The 20,131-nt window shown below is 32.3% G+C and overlaps 1 protein-coding gene across 1 annotated transcript in view; it reads right to left on the bottom strand.

The window, feature by feature from the left end:
• Window positions 1–748, bottom strand: part of LOC127707932 (sodium/calcium exchanger 3-like) — a 39,481-nt gene extending 38,733 nt beyond the window's left edge. Inside the window, exon 1 of the mRNA XM_052212690.1 lies at window positions 539–748. The gene's annotated coding sequence lies outside the window, so the exon portion shown is untranslated. The remainder of the gene's footprint in view (window positions 1–538) is intronic.
• Window positions 749–20,131: the final 19,383 nt, after the last annotated feature.

The raw sequence follows: 20,131 nt of genomic DNA, 5'->3' as shown, positions 1-20,131 counted from the left end.
AAACTGTAGATACGTCATCAGTCATCTTGGGGATACTCGATATGTATCGATTAATCAACTTGTGTTCGTAAGCGAAAAACTTCGACATTTATTGTACCCATCTAGTATTACATGTTGCCCTGAATGCAAACTTTCTGAAACACCAATATTAAGTTACAACATTGTCTTGTCTATTCAGTAGGTAATGCAGTGCATTCTGTATAATCTGTAAACACACGTAACTTGCATATGGTATCAAGTAATGTTGCAAGTTAGCTTATGGACATTGGGAACAAATTTTAAATGGTTGACTGAACTATTTTTTTTTTTCATTTAGTCATAAAAACACTGACCATAAATTTTTTTTTAAAGCTGCTCGTGTTTTCGTCTTTTAACTTTATTGGTGAGATGCGAAATGAGACCCGCAAAAATGAACAAACGCAAAAGAATTTAGAACTATACTAAATATTCATTCATTTGTTTCCAACCAATATATATAGTATTGCATTCCGTTACTAACGTTTGTTAAACAAAATATCCCATCAAAGTTGCCACTTACCTGCAAAATAATGATATAGAACAATTGTACAATAATCTCAGCACGAACTTCTCGAATTATTCTGCATTAAATCTTACTTCCCATCTGAAATGAAAATGTTTATTTAGTGGAATCAATCCTAAATTCAATCATTGATTATTCAAATATGACCTGGTTTAAGGAATCCTAAATTATTCAAATCTAATTGATAAATGTTCCGTTCCAGGCAAAATCATTTTATATATATAAACAAAAGGTATGGTGCCAATAATCCAACAATTATAGTTAAATAGCACTGCCGTGTTCAATGGCAATGATTACTGGTAATCGATTACTTCAACACGTAAATTTAAGTTTTTCTTGGATCAGATATTTTTGGATACGGATGAATACCTTTATGTAAAAATACTTATTGATGGAGCTGTTGTTCGCTGCTTGTAAATAGATTTTTATTCATTTTTATATTTAATTTTATATTGATTTATAGAATTTTCTTTGGTCACTTAACGTTCTTATTTTCATTGCCATTCGGTATTTTTTTCTATCTGTTTAACGAAAACTTCACATAAATATACTTTTTGATCATTCTACATTGTTAATTACTTTAGGTGTGCGAAACCATCATTTAAATGCTTGAAATCTATAGTTGACAAAACATAAAAATAAAAAAAAGCATGTTGCTAGTTAGCAACATCACACAACAAAGACAAAACAGATTATCGACGTGAGTAATTCAAGGACTGAAACTGGCGGTAAATTAAACTGAAATAAAAGATCAAGTTTAAAAGTATGAATATCTAATTGACTATTTGACATTAATCAAAATAAAATAAAATATCAATATATGAACATTGTTGTGTATTGTTTCAGATTATTTATTAGCTTTCAAAGAGTTTTAGAAAAACTGACTATTGTTATTAGTAACGAGAAAAGTAGATGATTCCGTTAACAAATACATAAACCAAAACCTAAACGTTATTCCCAAAAGAAATGCGGAGGTGTACACTGCAAAGATTTAAAATTTAGATTGGCAAAAAGGTTTTGTCTTTCAAAATTAAATAAAACTTTATGAATTTGGTGTGTCCGAAGCATCTTTTCTGTATTTACCTTCATCTAGAACGTTATAACCCCAAAAATGTAAAAGCCAATGATGTGCAAATATCTAGATACGTGAGGAGCGATGGTTAAAAGAGAAAGATGAACTCAACAAAAATATGTTTAAAATTATGTCAGTACCGAAGCACTGAGCTGATTATACCCCCGGCTACTTACAATCCACAAGCAGTGGTATCGACCCACTTGTCTTTATTGGTGATAAGTTTAACTCAATTACCAGAAGAGGTATAAAGTTTGACAATGAGTTTGTGTTAATTCGCCTGAAATTTTACGACCTTACTTTAAAGTTCATTCAAATGTGTAGTTGTATTATTATAAACATCATATACATATCACAAGTCCTATATATATATATATATATATATATATATATATACGGTATGGGTTTTGCTCATTGTTGAAGGCCATACTGTGACTAGAAATTATTTATATCCTTGTCTCTTGTCTTTTGTTGATAGTTGTCGTTGAAGGTTGAAACGATCGTTCCATTTCAACGAACATTATCATTGCTAAATAAAATTAGTAAAAACATGTTTGTTATTGCATGCAATTTAATTTCTGGACAAATATTTTTGTCTGCAAACAGTTTGACGCATATATTTACTTCATTTTTAGCAGTGATTTGAGCAATTTGTTACAATATTTGCTCTACTGTCGCAATATAGGTTCCTTTATGCTCTACTGATATTGTACCGACGAAGATTAAATTGGAGCTTACTTACATAAACACCTTCGGTGTTTGTGTTATTTATTATTATTATACCTTACATATATTTCAAACAATTCTATTGGGTAAAACGTTATCACGTGACATGGAATAATTCAGTTAATTTTCATTCAATTGCAAGGAAGAACGAATAACCCTAAAAATTTACACCAGCGTTGAATAACCCTATTATTCACCGGCGAATAACCTTTTTAGTTTGTTGATTTGTACTCATGAAAATGACGTCACAGACGTAAATAAACAAAATGGCAACGTTCAAGTTACAGGAAGCCCATTGATAGAAGAGGAAATAAGGCTTTTGACGTGCATCTTGTGCCGATGATATCTCTAATAACGGTCCTTTTCAGGGCCATCAATATTTTACAAAAAGAATCTACCTTTGTTGTACATACGAGAATTCTAAGACACAAATTACATGTATTTTTGAACGTCAACCTGTGTTTGTTACTGACTCAAGTAAGGGTAAGTGCTTTTACAATGATTCAAAATGCCCTTCCACTGTTAGTTCGGTATAATAAAACAATTGTGGCCCCTTAGAAGCGATGAATATCCAAAATTGTCAACCCTTAAAAGTTATTTCACTTCGGGCTGCACCCTCAGTGAAATAACCTTCTCGTGTTGACAATTTTGGATATTCACCTTTTCAACGGGCCATAATTGTATATTGTTTTTTTTTATTATTTGTGCATTTGTTTTTGTTATCTATCTTTATTACAGAATAAGTGTATTTCTGATAACGTTTTTATGTACACCCTTTGTTATTCTACTGATCACGATTAAAAATAGGGGTTATTGAGATTGAGATCTAAAAAAAATTCAAACCCGCTACATATTTATCAGAGTCTGAAACTTCGACGATCATTGCCTTTAGTTATTGTGTCTTAAATGTTAATATTCTCTTGTTCTTTAGGGAATTTGGTGTATATGGTTGTTTTAATAGTCACTGTTAAATTTATTCTACAATTTTCAATACTCTAGTCGATTAGAGCTTGATATATTGTGTATATAATATAAAATTGGAATGATTACCAATGAGACAATTAAATATCCACCAAATGATGTAGAAGGTTTTTGTTTTTGATTTAGGTGTCGTTGGTTTTTGTCTAAATGACCAACGTCTACTTTGTTTGTTCAAATATATACAATTTCGAAATTCCTATCATTTACTATGGGATTCATGTACCAGTGACATGGCAATTATGCACATGTTACGAATTGTAATCAAATGTAATAATGTTGAAAAAAAAAACATGTTCATATGTAACTAAAATACACATATTTTTATTAAAACCAAATAAGCCCCCAAAATGAAGATAACGCCCATTTTAAAAGACTATTCGGAATACAATTTTGGCAGATGTTCCATAAACCAATTCAGCTAGCTGGAAAATAAAAGTTTTCTAAACTGATATTGCTGAAAACTATTTTGTATCATGACATTTATTTGCGATTTGCAACTGTTTGAGCCTTCTATATTAATAAACACCTCTTCAGAACCCTTTATGAAAAAGAAAAATTCAGCCGAGAATGCCTATTTCAATAGCATTATACAAGAAACCGTTTCTATATTTTTTTGTCTCAATAATCCAAAGCCCTACAAAACCATGCTATCATCTAAACTAAGTGCAGTTCTAAAATCAATTATCCATAATATAAGAAGAAAAGATTTATCATAGTCCCATAAAAAACACTTCTCTGATGCCAAATATGGTTTGAGAATCTAAGATCACACATTAAGATTTATCAGGTCCCTATACTTATATGTCAAGAAGCATGGAAAAAACATATCAAGTTTATAACCTTCAATCAATATTTTACTATAAAAAGCGCTTCAGACGCACAAAATTAATAAAATGCTATCTTCATTCAGCTTAAAAAAATATCTAAAAATCGAGTATTACAAATTGTAAACATCAATCTTTACTGTTTGTTTAAAATGTATCAAGAAATAAAAGCGGAATAAATAAGATTTCACAACGCAACAGAAACCATTTTGCGAAATAAGCGGATACAAAAAAATAAAGAATCATTTCTATACGATTGACACATCATATTAGTCCAATAAAAGATTTTTTGTGATATCTATTTTTTTGTTATGTAATATAAGCACAATTTAAGCAAGTGACTGAAAAATTCTTTATCTTTTTTGGTGTGTCGACTTATAAGCTATTTTCAATTACTTCGAGTGAAGTGTTGTACTGATAGGTTGTTGGATGCCAGATATCTTAGAGGTACAAAGGGCAAATTCTTTATGGTTCAAATTTATCCTATTTTATCTTTCATTAATATTGTATTGCTATATATTGTAATTCGGAGCGGAATTCTTGAGTATGGTTTACTTGTGTCCAATCCATTACTTTGAGTAAATGAAATATGTTTAAAACAAACTAAACTATCTTTAAAAATCTTCACTACTTTAAATGCAGTGTTTCATTCGCAAATTTTAGTTTTCAATGGCCTTTATACTTATTATTTTACTTAGGTTTTTTTCAACATCATAGCATTGTCCTCAATTAAAGATTATATTAGTGTTTTTCGTACTTGGAGAATTACGTGTTGCTGGCAGACCTTTTATCGTTTACGTTTCATCTATTTATAACTTTTATAGACTTGGGACGAATTAGAGCTTGAAATATTGTACAAACATGTGTCTATTGTTGAAGACTACGTTGCCTTCTATATGTCTTGGTTATTGTGTCGTTAGATTACTGTCTAATTGGTGCATACCCCACACCATCTTTTATACATAAGATAAATACAGGACTGAAAACAATTCAAGACACAGAAGTTTCGACAGGATAATCATATCATCATTGGAAAACCACAGAGAGGGACCAATGTTTCAACAGGGGAATCATATCATCATTGAAATGCCTCAGAGTGAGACCAGACTTGTCGACAGGGGAATCATATCCTCATTGGTTGGAAAACCACGGAGAAGGACCGATGTTTCGACAGGGTGATCATCTCCTCATTGGAACACCATAGAGTAACATATAACGTGTAGATAAGGTAATCATCTCATCATTTAACACTAGTCACATAATCATCATCAGCTCAGTAGTCAGTACTGCGGTAAAAAGTGATTTATAAAATACTATTTTAAAATTCTCCGTGTATAAATTAAAACAATTTTAAGAAATTATGGTTTCAACTTCCTCGGGCAAAATTTCTTCAGGTAGTATCATATGTCCACTATTAATATCTATATTTGAGATAACATCGAGTACAAATGTTGACCAATTTGTGATATCCATAACTGCTGTAAAAGTAATGAAAATATTATGTTAATTTAAATCTAAAACGTAACTGCAAACACGTGCATATCGACGCAACTGAAAAATGTACACACTATAAGTAAGATAGGAAAATTAATAATAGACAATGAAATATCGCCCGGTTTATCAAAATTTATGGAATGAAGATTACTTTTAGAAATTAAAAAATTAGGATCTAAATATCGGTCAATATTAACGAGTGAGTTGAAGTGGAAACATTTCATATGTTCTACTTTTTTTTACTGTTGTAAGAATTTACCTACCATAACCATCAAGAAAAGTAAAATTATCAATACTGAATAGAAAAAGAAAATTAACAAACAAAATGGAAATTCTGTACCATTTTTCATTAATTTTGGAATGAAAATCAAAATTGGAAAATTGTATATCAAGGTATAAAAAACACAGTCACTATACAAGTAATGCTTAGTAAGAGCTAGTTTTGTTTGATCAATTATGTATAATACAAGCGTCATGCCAGTTATTGTCATCACTTAGATTCTAAGAAACAATTTCGAACATTTAAACGAAATCTTTCACTTATGATACTGGGATGATCTTTAACTAATTTAGCCAGTTTTTGTGGACAAACCAAAGTAAGAAATGACCACCACACTGGAACAAATAATAGAATCGTACAAAATGTACATGCATAGAAAATGAAAGGATATGGAGTAAATGTACATGGGGCAAAATCGCACACAATACATAGAAAACATAGAAAATTATCAATGAACAGGGCTTTTATTCCTGTTCGTCATCTTGACAGTTGATGTAGGGTCTTCAACAATGAACGAATCTTTCTTACCCTACAACAAGGTCAAGACGGCCCCTAGCGTCGACTTAAGCGGTACTATTGATAAAAATATACCACAGTTCACCTTTATTGCCAACTTGTGCGATGCTTGTGTACGACGTTTCTCCAGTCGAAAGCACCAGGGATACAAGAAAAGTGCAGTAATTTTGAAAAAGATCGATCGCCGCTAAAATATGCCTTGAAGTTACACATGTCGGGAGCGGTCGATGAATTACATAATTTATAATTACGGGCGAGGATTTTCAACATATATTTGTCATACATTGCCCAACAAAAGACCAATAATTTAAGGTTCTCAGAAATCATCTCGCAAATTAAAATCACATCATGCAGAAATGCACCTAAAGTGTTCCTCTCCTACTTTTGAGTTTTTGCTGCTATCCAAAAGCAAAGTTGTTTTTACAGGATTATTTAGTAATCCATACAAATAGTGTCTCCTCAATGACAGTCTTGAACATTAAAACCAAATATTGAATAAACAACACTCCTAACTTAAAGTGTTTGGTACATTTTGGCTGTCACTGTGCAACACAGTTTAACATAGAACCCTATGGAGGAAAAAAAACGCTTTTTGTCAGAAAACACTGTCAAACATCCAAAAATACTATCCACACTGATCTGTATCCACACTTGCTGTATAGTAAGAAACTTTGGATTGTATACTAGCAATATTTCGTCTAAATATTTGCAGCTTGTGTTAGAAATATATATTAAAGGGTGTGTCGTTGAGTATTTATGATGTTTAGTCAATCACTTTATCTTCATTTAAATACCACTCTAGTTTTTTTGTGTAATTTAATTTATTATGTGTTGTCTGTTTTTATTATTTTGTATTTGTGTAATCTAATTAAAATGTGTTCTCCAGGTTTTTTGTGTAATTTAATTTATCATTTGTTCTCTAGTTGTTTTTGTGTTATTTAATATATTATGTGATAATATCACTTTTATATCAGAAGAAATAAAGCGAAAGTTAAACGTTTTTTTATAATATTATTATATATCAACATATTGTATAACGCCCGCTGTATTGTTAAAAAACCTTAAATGTCAGTTTTCCTTTAAAAAATAATCCGATTAATTTGAATATCATGCTTCAATCTATTACCTTTACAATATAAAATTAACAGTAGATTGTTATAACTTTTATTGCTTAATTTACAATTGTTAAAAATATATAATTATTCTATTCTTGATTTCCTTCGGACTTGTTTTGTGTGTGACAAGATCGATACAGGGGAACATGTAGTGACGAGTGTCAGTTATTGAAATCTTAGAAACGAACTGTATTTTTAACGCTTAATTTTTAGTTAAAAAATTGGTTTTTCACTAATTGAGATTAAGTGGTCGTTATTCAATTAAGTGACAATGTTAGTGTCAGTCAGAACTGGGGCACAATATATAATTCCCAGATCAGAAGTGCAAAAACCTGCAAATTAATATAAGATTTCTTACATAAATAAAAAATGTAAGCCCCCTTTAGAACAACACTGTTTTGAATTAACAGTAAATCGCTTTTTTAACGTGTATTTCATAATTATATTAGAATGGCATAATGATTAATAATATTAAAGATGTTTTTATTTGTAATGGCTTATTGTAATGTATTATCAATGGTAAGACGAAATTATCTGTGAGTGAATTATTCTATGACACATCATTTACAATTGTGCTAATTTTCTTCTTTAAAAATAAGTCGAAAGATACCAAATGGATGTTCAAACTCTTGTATGATTAAGTCTGATTTATATTTTTGGGTAATTTGACATATGATTTTGCTTCATTAATTCAAAATTGCGCATTCTAAGGCCAATTAATTAAAAAAATAATAATATCAGGTAATGTACTGAATGAATTGGACGTGACAACAACTGGTCTGGGGATTCTGTTTGCAATTCTACTCAATATAATCTATTTACCAAAGGAGCTCAGCTTGATTAAGAGTTTATAATTCTTTTTTTTTTTTAAATTTATACTAGTACATTTGTACGTGTATAAGTGACAACTGAAAGGCTAATGTGATATTAAGTTTTACCGATTTTTGAGGTCTACTACTGTATGAACAATGATAATTCTATGAATTTATAAATTGAGTAGTTATGAAGGCTTCAAAAATTATGTATGTGGTTTTGTAAAGTAGAAAGTTGAAGAAGTGAAGGCAGATAACACATGAAACTTAAGTGGTTATGTAGGAAGTATTTTGATGACGGTGTTTACGATAGTTATGAAATAAGAAATAGACTAGACCATTATTTTTTTCTAAAACTAAGATAAACAAATAAAATATTTGCTTCGTAAATCATGTGATCACATCCTGAGTGATGACTGAAATATTTATATCATATGACATGCTTTTAACTAGCTATAAAATCTGCACATTATTTTATGTTATGACTTCCTCTGTAAATTATGGATTATGAAATGAATATTTGTCACAGTTCATGTAGCAGAAAGAAAATAGTTGGGATATAAAATTGGTTTCCACCTATGAACTTTGGGTTTCATAATGTGATTTTCGAAGATTTATAGAGCTTTTACGGACTATACATCCATATAAAGACAACTTAATTCAAAGTATACAGCGGCCTACAAAAATTCGATCGGAACTAAAATTGACAGTTCAATCCCTTAAAATCAATCATCTTAAAAATTGTGAAAATTTTCTGCTTACCTTTTTTTTTACAAGATTTGAATATCAGACCGTCCATATACATTCCAGTTCAAAAACTTTTTGTATAATAATGGATTAGAGCCTAAAAATATACACAACTAAATCTAATCAAGTAATTAAAGCCGATATCGAATTAAAATATAAATATTTTACACGGTATTTACACAGGTTTAATCCTTTATAAGTCCATACTGGGATTTTGTTATTCACACTTTCACCTCCTTAATTGACATTACGAGAAACGTACAAATTGGCGATAAAAATTGAATTCCACAACCACAGAATATATATTTTACCATGCTGAGTATATTCTTTGATGATAATATTTTTTTCAAGAGTCTTTTTTTTTTAACATTTTTTGCCAAATTTGAGAAAATCACTACTGAGAAAAGTTGGTGGTCAAAGTGGTAACTTTGTCATTATATACTAGTTTATAATCTATATGTTATAGGTTTGAAGGAGTTCTTTTTCCAAAATTGAAACAGTCATGTCAGTGCCACAACACTGAATATATTGCAAACGCTACCTTCGAGTATATGACAGCCAATAACAGTCTAATCAAATTGAATAATTCCAAAAGCAGTCACATCAAGTTAGTTCAGTCCAACAGCAGTCTACCGACTTAGTTCATTCCAAAAGTAGTCGTATCGACTTAGTTAATCCCAACAGCAGTTATACCAACTTAGTTCATTCCAACAGCAGCAGTCATATTGACTAAGTTAAGTCCAACAGCAGCCACACCATCTTTGTTCATTCCAACAGCAGTCACATCAACTTAGTTCATTCCAAGATCAGTCACATCAGCAGTGTGGAGCAGGATATGCTTACCCTTCCGGAGCACCTGAGATCACCCCCAGTTTTTGGTGGGGTTCGTGTTGCTTAGTCTTTAGTTTTCTATGTTGTGTCATCTGTACTATTATTTGTCTGTTTGTCTTTTTATTTTTGGCCATGGCGTTGTTAGTTTGTTTTCGATCTATGAGTTTGACTGTCCCTCTGGTATCTTTCGTCCCTCTTTCACATCAGTTAGTATATATACATTCTAACAGCAGTCACACAATCTTAGTTCATTCCAACAGCAGCAGTCACATCAATTTAGTTCATTCCACCAGCATTCACATCAACTTAGATCTTTCCAACAGCAGTCACATCAAGTTAGTACATTTATAACAGCAGTCACATCCAACTTAGTTTTTTCCAACAGTAGCAGTCACATCAACTTAGTTCATTCCAACATCAGTCACATCAACTTAGTTCATTCCAACAGCAGTCACATCAACTTAGTTCTTTCCAACAGTAGTCACATCAACTTAGTTCTTTCCAACAGCAGTCACATCAACTTAGTTCATTCCTACAGTAGTCACATCAACTTAGTTCTTTCCAACAGCAGTCACATCAACTTAGTTCATCCAACAGCAGTCACATCATCTTATAAAAAAGAAGATGTGGTATGATTGCCAACTCTCCACAAGAGATCAAATGACACAGAAATTAACAACTATAGGTCACCGTACGGCCTTCAACAATGAGCAAAGCCCATACCGCACAGTCAGCTATAAAAGGCCCCGAAATGACAATGTAAAACAATTCAAACGAGAAAACTAACGGCCTAATTTATGTACAAAAAATTAACGAAAAACAAATATGTAACACATAAACAAACGACAACCACTGAATTACAGGCTCCTGACTTGGGACAGGCACATACATACAGAATGTGGCGGGGTTAAACATGTTAGTTCTTTCCAACAGTAGTCACATCAACTTAGTTCATTCCAACATCAGTCACATCAACTTAGTTCATTCCTACAGTAGTCACATCAACTTAGTTCGTTCCAACAGCAGTCACATCAACTTAGTTCATTCCAACAGCAGTCACATCAACTTAGTTCTTTCCAACAGCAGTCACATCAAGTTAGTACATTCTAACAGCAGTCACATCAACTTAGTTCTTTCCAACAGCAGTCACATCAACTTAGTTCATTCTAACAGTAGTCACATCAACTTAGTTCTTTCCAACAGCAGTCACATCAACTTAGTTCATTCCTACAGTAGTCACATCAAGACATTTTAAGAGAGCTTATTGTTGGTTCCAACTTCCTAAGGCAAATTTGACCTTAGATGGATTTGGTTATTCCGGTTCACTCTTTTGATCATAAAACTCTTCACGTGTTTAGGTAGTTTTACATCCTTGGTTTTCAATTTATTGTGTATGAACGTTCCTGATGAAGGTAAATCTAGAAAAGCAACAAATTCATAAAGTTATTTTCATTATTTTATTGATGAGTTCAAATTGCATCTCAATGAGAGTAGCATTTCAAAACTTACAAAGGCAGCAATTACAACTGATGATTATGCCATAAAATGAAATTCCAAAATCCTAGTTTTTCTTATAAATTTAAAACAAATGAAAGAACAAATTATTCTTCAAACGGTTCGGAAAATCTGAAACATAAAGAAACATTAGACTGTTTTGTGTCGCTTTAAGGTGATAATATTAATCTGCAACCCGTTATAATTTTAAGGGATACCGATGCTTTTTCCGTTTTTATTGTTAGAGGGTTTTTTTGCCACTGCATGAGGAGGCTTCAATTTATTAATAATACAAACATCATTTTATCGATATGCAGATACAGTTTAACGAGTTCTAAATGCATACACATTTTATAACTATCATGAATAAAGCCCAGAGTATAAAAACGTTTTTATTTTATATAATAAAGACTATCAAAGATCTACCATAAACACAAAAATTTATAATGACGAGAAATAATGATATACCTAATAGAGCGACTGGCGAGATTGGGGTAGGCGCATGTACATATTGCAAATTCAATTTAATCCTTAACAACGGTATAATAATATACATTGTACTCAATAATAAAGGAATACTAATAGATAAGGCCACAAGTAGAAAAGAAGTAACCCAAATCATATCTTCAAATATCGGTGGCTGTAGAGCACCATACAGTTGCGTTTTATACAGCAACTTCATAATCAGTTCAGGAAGACACTATCGTGTGCAATGCTTTTAGTTGACAATGAACAGAACACATACAGGACATTCAATGAATAATATTTTAATGTCAAAGCATCAATACATCATGTAGTTTAATTATAGCTTTAATATGTCTTAAATTAAATTCAGCATTTTTGGATGAACGTACTTCCTTTATCCACTAAAGTACAATAAAAGAAGAGAAATACTCCAAAAACAAAATAAGTAATTTAAGACAGAGCTGATATTACCACATATGAATTAATACAACATTAATGTTCTTCTGGGGGGCGGAGTGGACGAAGTAGTGTGTGTGGATATGTTCGAGTTGAACCAAATGTTCTAAAAATGTAGAATACGTCTTGTATGATTTGCAGGTATACAATTACCTGAATGTGATTGATCCGTTTTATTTTTTCTATCGGTTTACACTTCGATAGACCAAGTTGCCGAAATTACTTTTCGTAACCTATGTTAACATTATGTCGATTTTGCTGTAGTGTATTCATGCATGCGATACACATGAATGGAATCCTCGGGTTCTAAGAAAGTTGAACTGAATTGAAAAAAAAAAGAAAACAAAAAACAGATGTATGGGTTGATAATTATAAGAATTAAACACAGTTACCTCTAGAAATATGTGTTTAATCCTATAATGAGGGTATGAATGGAGTTTACATACTAAAGAAAAAATGGGCAAAACAATAAAGAATAGAGAAAAAGGCAAAAAAATAAAGAATAGAGAAGATGCTAAAATATAAAGAATTGAGAATAATGAACAACATTTATAAAGATTAGAGAAAAATGGTTTAAAAAAAATAAAGAATACAGAATTAAAGAATCTGAATGTCAGTTTAAACTAATGGGATATAGCAGACTATATATCTGACAATATTCCTTATCTTGATGGACAGTGAGTTTAGAATTGACTAGTTCTCTTGATGTTTGCATCACAACCTGGTCTGAAGCAACACATCAGGTCATTTATCATTATGGCCGAGTGATCTAAGTAGTCGAACTACTGTATCACTAGCCTGTCAACAGTGAAGTTGTGAGTTCGAATCCCGCACGTGCGCTCGACTCCAATCTTAATTGACTAGGATTGTCAGTTTTACTACCGAAGGTCGGTGGTTTTCTCCAGGCACTCCTGCTTCCTCCACCAATAAAAACTTACCGCCACGAAATGGCACAATAGTGATGAAAGTGGTGTTAAACACCAATCAATTAATCAATCAATATTAGACACACAAAATATATTGAGAATTGTAAACCACTTTGTTTATACAGATACTGATATTCTTTTGCTGCAAGAAAACAACCTAAACCGTTGTATTTTCCCCAATCTATGTTTAAGCTACCTATATATAGCAAATTTTATTCAACTATGATAACATTACATGTTTGTTTTAGAAGAATCCGTCCTTTTGATTTTCTGACAATAATCGATAGGTATTCCAAAATTAGAAGTTATTTCCCAATTAAATCAAACTTTCCTGATAGCACGTGCTTCCTGTGACAACGTCACAACAATGCATACAAAAACAAACGAAAATGTGATATAACTCGTAACTTCACGGTTGTAGCATAAAAATGTAATTGTAAGAATTGAATGTTTCTTTTTGTAATTTTATAGGGTTGTAAAATAAATCATTATCCTATAATATATAATAGTTATTGAATTTTAATAAATATTTTATGACCGACTTCTACATTAAATGGTTGATTACACGTGTTATTATAATGGCTTCCATATACGATCATATAACTACATGATCTCTGCTAACGTTTTGTGCTTAAAGCTTTACTGTAAATACAAGAATTAATGTTGTGTTCGGTACATTATATTTGCGCGCATTGCCATTACATTTGCGCGTAAACATCATCCCGTTTGCGCACAGCTTTTGATTACATTTGCGCGTATTCATTTTACAAGTAAACACAGGTAAATTTTGTGTTTTTGATAATTTATTCAAAATCAAAGGAAGTGAACATTTTGCATGAATCGGGGAAAGTACAGTTTCACTGTGTTCGATGCCCATTTCTGGAATAACCATCAGCAAATACATCAAAATTCTCCTTAATAATTCTCTGTTGAAGTATACCTTTCTTGGTTCATCAAAATGTAGTATAAACTAAATGACACAAAATCTTACATCAGAGTTGAAACCTTAACTTGAAAAAAAGAAACAATATAGAAAATACATTGTGCGCCATAAAATTACTCAGATAAAATGATTGCTTAGACGAATTTTTTAATATGTTATAAATCACGTTAAAAGCGCAGTAATCCATAGATACAACTCTTGATGAAATGTATTTCGGATTTCAAGGTATTATTCTTTAACTATGGAAGAAGTTGCTTAGACTGCCGTCTTTGAGGAAAGGAGGACGGACCTATATCATATGATATTACAAATTAAAGATAATACTTTATATTTCTATATTTCTAAAGTATTTCAGAAATGAATTAGCTTTTTTAGAGTCTTAGGGATATAAATGCAAGGGATATAACATATTTTATATGAATCGCAGATATTTTTTTCATTTGGCAATTTTGTATAAAATGTTGGTAGTTTATTGCATTCTGTAATCCAATTATGCTCATAAAGCAACTATATAATTTGAATAATGCTTAGAAATTTGAAGAACCTTTTATTGGTGCATTCAGTAAAACTTGTAATTGATAGAAAATCCCATTAAAAATACCGATTTTGCAGTTTAATAGAAACCCTCTTTTCTGGTGTGCTCCATAATGCATCAAACAAGTGTCAGATTCTTATTGCAGTGTTCCAGTATTGCAATGCAATACGTTGGATTCTTAACTGTGATAATTCAAGGATTAAATTAAGGCCTTTGAAATTGAATCAGCATGTCTTATTGAAAATCAATATGTCTCTCTCTCTCAAAAACAATATTTATAATAAATGTATATGAAATATCAAAATAATGATATATTAGCATAATCCATGAGACGTCGCAAGATACTGGTGTCACTTACCGTAACACGCTTACGCCGTTTTCATTCTATTTTTTAACGTTAACAACTGATTTTCTGCAGATATTAATTTGATAATAAATTAATTGTATAACATTTGAAGTATGATGTGTTATTTACAGGATTTGGTTATGACCTACATGTAATCATTGAGACTTTCTAAAAATTAATGTCTAAACGTTTAATATAATTCTGATAAAAAAAATATCATTGTTTGCGTCAATTTCGGAATAGATAAAAGCAATCGATACAGCAGGTATAACGGCCATTTTACTTGTTACGAGTTTGCATTTAAGGCAAAATCGTAAGTAAACATTGAAACTAAAGAACCAACGGACTCTAGGGATTTCAACGATGGAGCTGTTATTTCTAATTATTCATCTTCCGAATCAGCATCATTGCTTACCTGCCTTTTCATAGTTTGAATACGAATTATACCAACTTTGAATTGATTCAAGCATACCCCGTGGCTGTTTCAACACAAACATCACATGTAAAACATGAAAAATGGTTTTAAAAGTGGAGTCATTGTTTTAGTTTTCTTGAACTTCAGGAGTTTTTGTAAGTCAACTTTAACACCAGTGCGTAATGTATGATGTAATATTCACGCGTCTCGACGTTCACAACGTTAAAATGAGCTCGGGAACATTGCATTGGACACAACTGTTTATTAATATCTTTTTTATTATGTATCACACTATCAACATACATGTACCAATACTTACTTGAGTATTTGTACTGATCAAGTCTTGTGCAAATTTGAATCATAAAGTCTTGTTGAATGCAAGTTTTCTGGCACTGAGAATACACATGCATGTAACGCAGCAACGTACATTTTGTGTTTAGTGGACAATTCTTTGGACATGTATATATATTTCATACAAATATCGTTACACGAGTTCCCTTTGAATTTTCAAAGTGAGAAAAAGTACAGTAAATGTACATTTTTTTGGTATGAAAACATCATACTTGTGATCATTTTCTATATATCAATTTTATATTTAAATCTGATAAACGTTAAATTTTGAAACATTAACTGATACGGTACACACCTCATGCGTCATCTGATTCCCGTTTTGTTTCGACTCCCAACGCTTTTGAAGGGAAAACGGATATTGCATTAAGAAGGTGTTATGACGTACACGAACGGGGAAACCACTTCACTCGTTTTGTGTCAATGTTTATTTTCATATATCGCATATTAGCATTACATACTGTTAAATGTGTGAGAATAGGTAGAGCACGTTATTACGAAGTAACACCAGTATCTTGCGATGTCTCAAATATATTTAAATAAAACGTAAACGAACAAACACTGCCAGCATCTTCAACCTTGAGCTGTACTAAAGCCATAAATAATACCCTGAGACGTTTTATTGATGGTTTTTATTTCAGAGAGGAACATGGTCTACCACCGCTGGGACCGAGTTGGTGCATCGAATCTTTTGTTGGTTTACTTAAACATAAGGGTCAACGTCATCTAGTTATATATTATCAATACATACCAATATTTGTTTTGAAATTTGTAACATGCTGAACTTTGATAGTAATCGATAACAATGAATTGATACAGCTTTCAGCAATGGATATAAAGGTCATTTAAATGGTACTAACAATAGAATTTGATATGCTTGATGGAGGATCTTTTTTATACAGGTAAAGGAATGTTATACCACTATAGTGATTTTTACAAAAACAAAACTATGAAAAGGTTAAAGACGCTTGTTTAAATTATGTTGGACCATGGAAGTAATATTGAAAGGAATAACAACGTCGTCACTTCAAAGGTTTCATCTGCGTTACCGCCCATCTTTCGATAACTCGTTAATTGGTTTAATATATGGCATGGTAATTGACTCTCGGCATGTGATAGATCAAATCACTGACACTTTTCGGTCATTTTCGTGTTCCCGGAAAATTACGAATAGACCAGTTGTTGTCGTATGTACGTACGAAGTAACCCGAATAGTTCACTCGTTACATTCCGCTGCTGTAAGCTACCGAATAGAGTCAGTCATTCAATGTTGATTTTAGTCTATTTTTCCTATTTATGTCTTTTTCGATCTTAATAGTTTAGGCCGACAGTTATCACATATTGAATTTAAGAAAAAGGGTGGATCATTTTCAATTTTAATACTTAAAACCAGTTAATTAAGAAGCCATTTCTGAAAGTTAAGAAGATGATTGTACAAAAAAATATGTGTCGACCCCCTTTTATTAAATACGAATAATCCAAGTCTTCCGTGTATACCAGGCAAATCAAATATTCACAATTTTAAACGTTTCTATTCTTTAATTTGTACATAAACAAATTCATATAAAATAAATTTGCGGTTAGACAGATAGCGTCAAGCTCGTTTTGTATGGTTGATTTTCTTTTTGCTGTAACGTGCTACATTAATATAACAGGGTGGTTTTTTAGGCTCGTATAACAACACTCTGTTTAGGGTTCTTCATACTTTATTGATATTCAGGAAATATAAAAATACAACCCAATTAGTGGAATCAGGCTATACACAACATCAACAGCATAACAATAGCATTATAACCAATGCTCTACATCTATCATCAAATATATGTCTGTATGATCAATGGGTCCTTATAAAGTGAATATACTAAATTCCATATGTCCAAAATACTGCAAATGACTATCAATGAAATATCATTTAGTTCCAAACCATATAGATATAGCGTAAACTAGAGTAAATATAAATTCTCCATTTTTCTCAAACAATACCCATTTCAAATCTGGGGGTATGTCCCAGTTAACCAATGAGAACACAGATAATTCTGACCACAGAGAAATTCACCTAAGCTTTCTAATTAATGATATATAAATTGCACAGGTAGAAACAGTTACTAATGTGCGGTCAAGCACAGCTGATTAATACTAAATACTCTAATGATTAAATAATACATAGATAAACTGATCAATAAGTAATAATGATAAACTATAAAGAGAAGTGATTAAAATAATAAAATCAATGGAAATCGTCTCTACCACATTCTCCCCCTCCTGAGAGAATGTCTTCCATGACATCAAATGTTTCAAAACATCTACATCAACTGTCTTCCCCCCGGTCTGAAGGAAAAGACGTCCTCGTCTAAAACAAAACCACTCTACATTCACTATCCTCAATCATCTGACTTCATAATTAACTTCAGCATGGCCTTCGAAACATCATCGCCGTATTTGGAGAAAATTCCTGAAGACGCAGCTGATTTGAGATATTCTGCTCTTATCATCCAATCTGTTTTCTGGGCACTCTTTGCCACAAAATCTTTGTACTTAGTAGTTGCTGTCGATGTTTTCATTCTGGTGGATCGTCTCGGTACATTACCGTTTGTTTCATGTTCTTCGTCCTCTGATTCTGATTCTTCTACTGGAGCATCTTGGACAAAACTACTTGCTTCGTCGTTTTCTTCATTTTGATCTTGGATCTGTAATTCATCATCAGCATCCCGAGCGTCCTCTACTGAATCAGAATCCGGTTCGCTGGTGCGGACTTGATCGTCATCAACGTTACCAGAAACCTCAATTGCATCAGGACGGTATCAATTTCATCGTCTGATGGTACGATGACATCTGTCTCCTTTTCACTCTCTGGTTCATGCCACATTACCACAAAGGATTCATCCTCACTGTCCGTGACAGTTTCAACGTCTGATATGACCTTAGTTGGAGTTTCTTTTAGTGGTTGTGTACGCCTGAGTCTTGGCTTTGGAACAGGTTTTCTTGGTTCTGGTACTGGCCAAACCTCCTCTTCCAAAACATCTATGCTTCCAATAGGTAACAAGTTATTCCTATGAAGTGTTCTTTTTCTACCGCTTCCATTTTCCTTTCTGACTACAAAAACTGGTATTTCAATGTTTGGTTGTTCTAAAACTATATAAGGATCTTCTTCCCATTTATCCTCAAGTTTATGGGTCCCCTCGAATGCTAATATCTTGACCAATACTCTATCACCTTTATGGAGTATAGCACCTTTCACTTTCTCGTCATATCCTTTCTTCTGTCTGATGTGCGATTTTTCGGCAGATGTTGATGCTAGTTGGTATGACTTCTTCAGCTTTTGTTTTAGATCGTGCATATACTTTGTTGCACTTTTCACTTCTTTGTCATTTGTAAGTCCAAACATAAGATCCACTGGCAACTTTGGTTTTCGTCCAAACATCAATTCGAACGGTGGATATCCTGTGCTGTCGTGTTTTGTGCAGTTGTAAGCATGTGTTATCGGAGCTAAATATGATTTCCAATCTCTCTTTTGATCTTTATGGAGTGTTCCCAGCATGTTAATAAGCGTTCTGTTAAATCTTTCACACTGGCCGTTGCCTTGTGGATGGTAAGGTGTTGTCCTTGATTTTCTAATTCCAGTGATTTCACAGAGTTCCTTTATCAGACGGCTTTCAAAATTAGCACCTTGATCAGAATGTATTCGATGAGGCAGACCGTAGTGTACAACAAAGTTTCGAAAAAATGCATCTGCGGTGGTTCTTGCAGTTGTATTCTTAGTAGGGATCGCCTGTGCATATCTCGTGAAATGATCTGTTATCACAAGAACATATTGAAATCCTCCTTTAGAAACCTCTAATTTCAAGAAATCCATGCAAACAATTTCCATAGGTTGACTAGTTGTTATACTTTTAAGTGGTGCTCTTTCATTTGTTGGTGTCTTTCTCCATATGCATCTTGGGCATTTTTGTATCCATTGTTCTATGTCTTTCGTCATGCCATACCAAAAGAATCTTTCTTTTATAAGTGATGTAGTTCTGTCTCGTCCTTGATGACCCATGTTGTTATGTAATGTCTTCAGTACGGCTTGTATTTGTGAAGGTGGTAATACTTACTGATCTTTTTCTTCGTCTTCAATCATGGTCCTTCTGTACAGTAGTCCTTTCTTTATTCTTAACTTTTCAAAGTTATTGTATAATAGGTTGTTGTATGGTGATGATTCTATGTCATGTTTCCGTGGTTTGATACCTTTACTGACATGTGTCAACCAATATCGAATAATCGG

This window comes from Mytilus californianus, unplaced genomic scaffold (genome assembly GCF_021869535.1).
Source record: "Mytilus californianus isolate M0D057914Y unplaced genomic scaffold, xbMytCali1.0.p SCAF_7, whole genome shotgun sequence".
Classification (NCBI taxonomy): domain Eukaryota; kingdom Metazoa; phylum Mollusca; class Bivalvia; order Mytilida; family Mytilidae; genus Mytilus; species Mytilus californianus.
The sequence above is the reverse complement of the archived record's forward strand: the minus strand, read 5'-3'. Positions and strand labels throughout refer to the sequence as shown.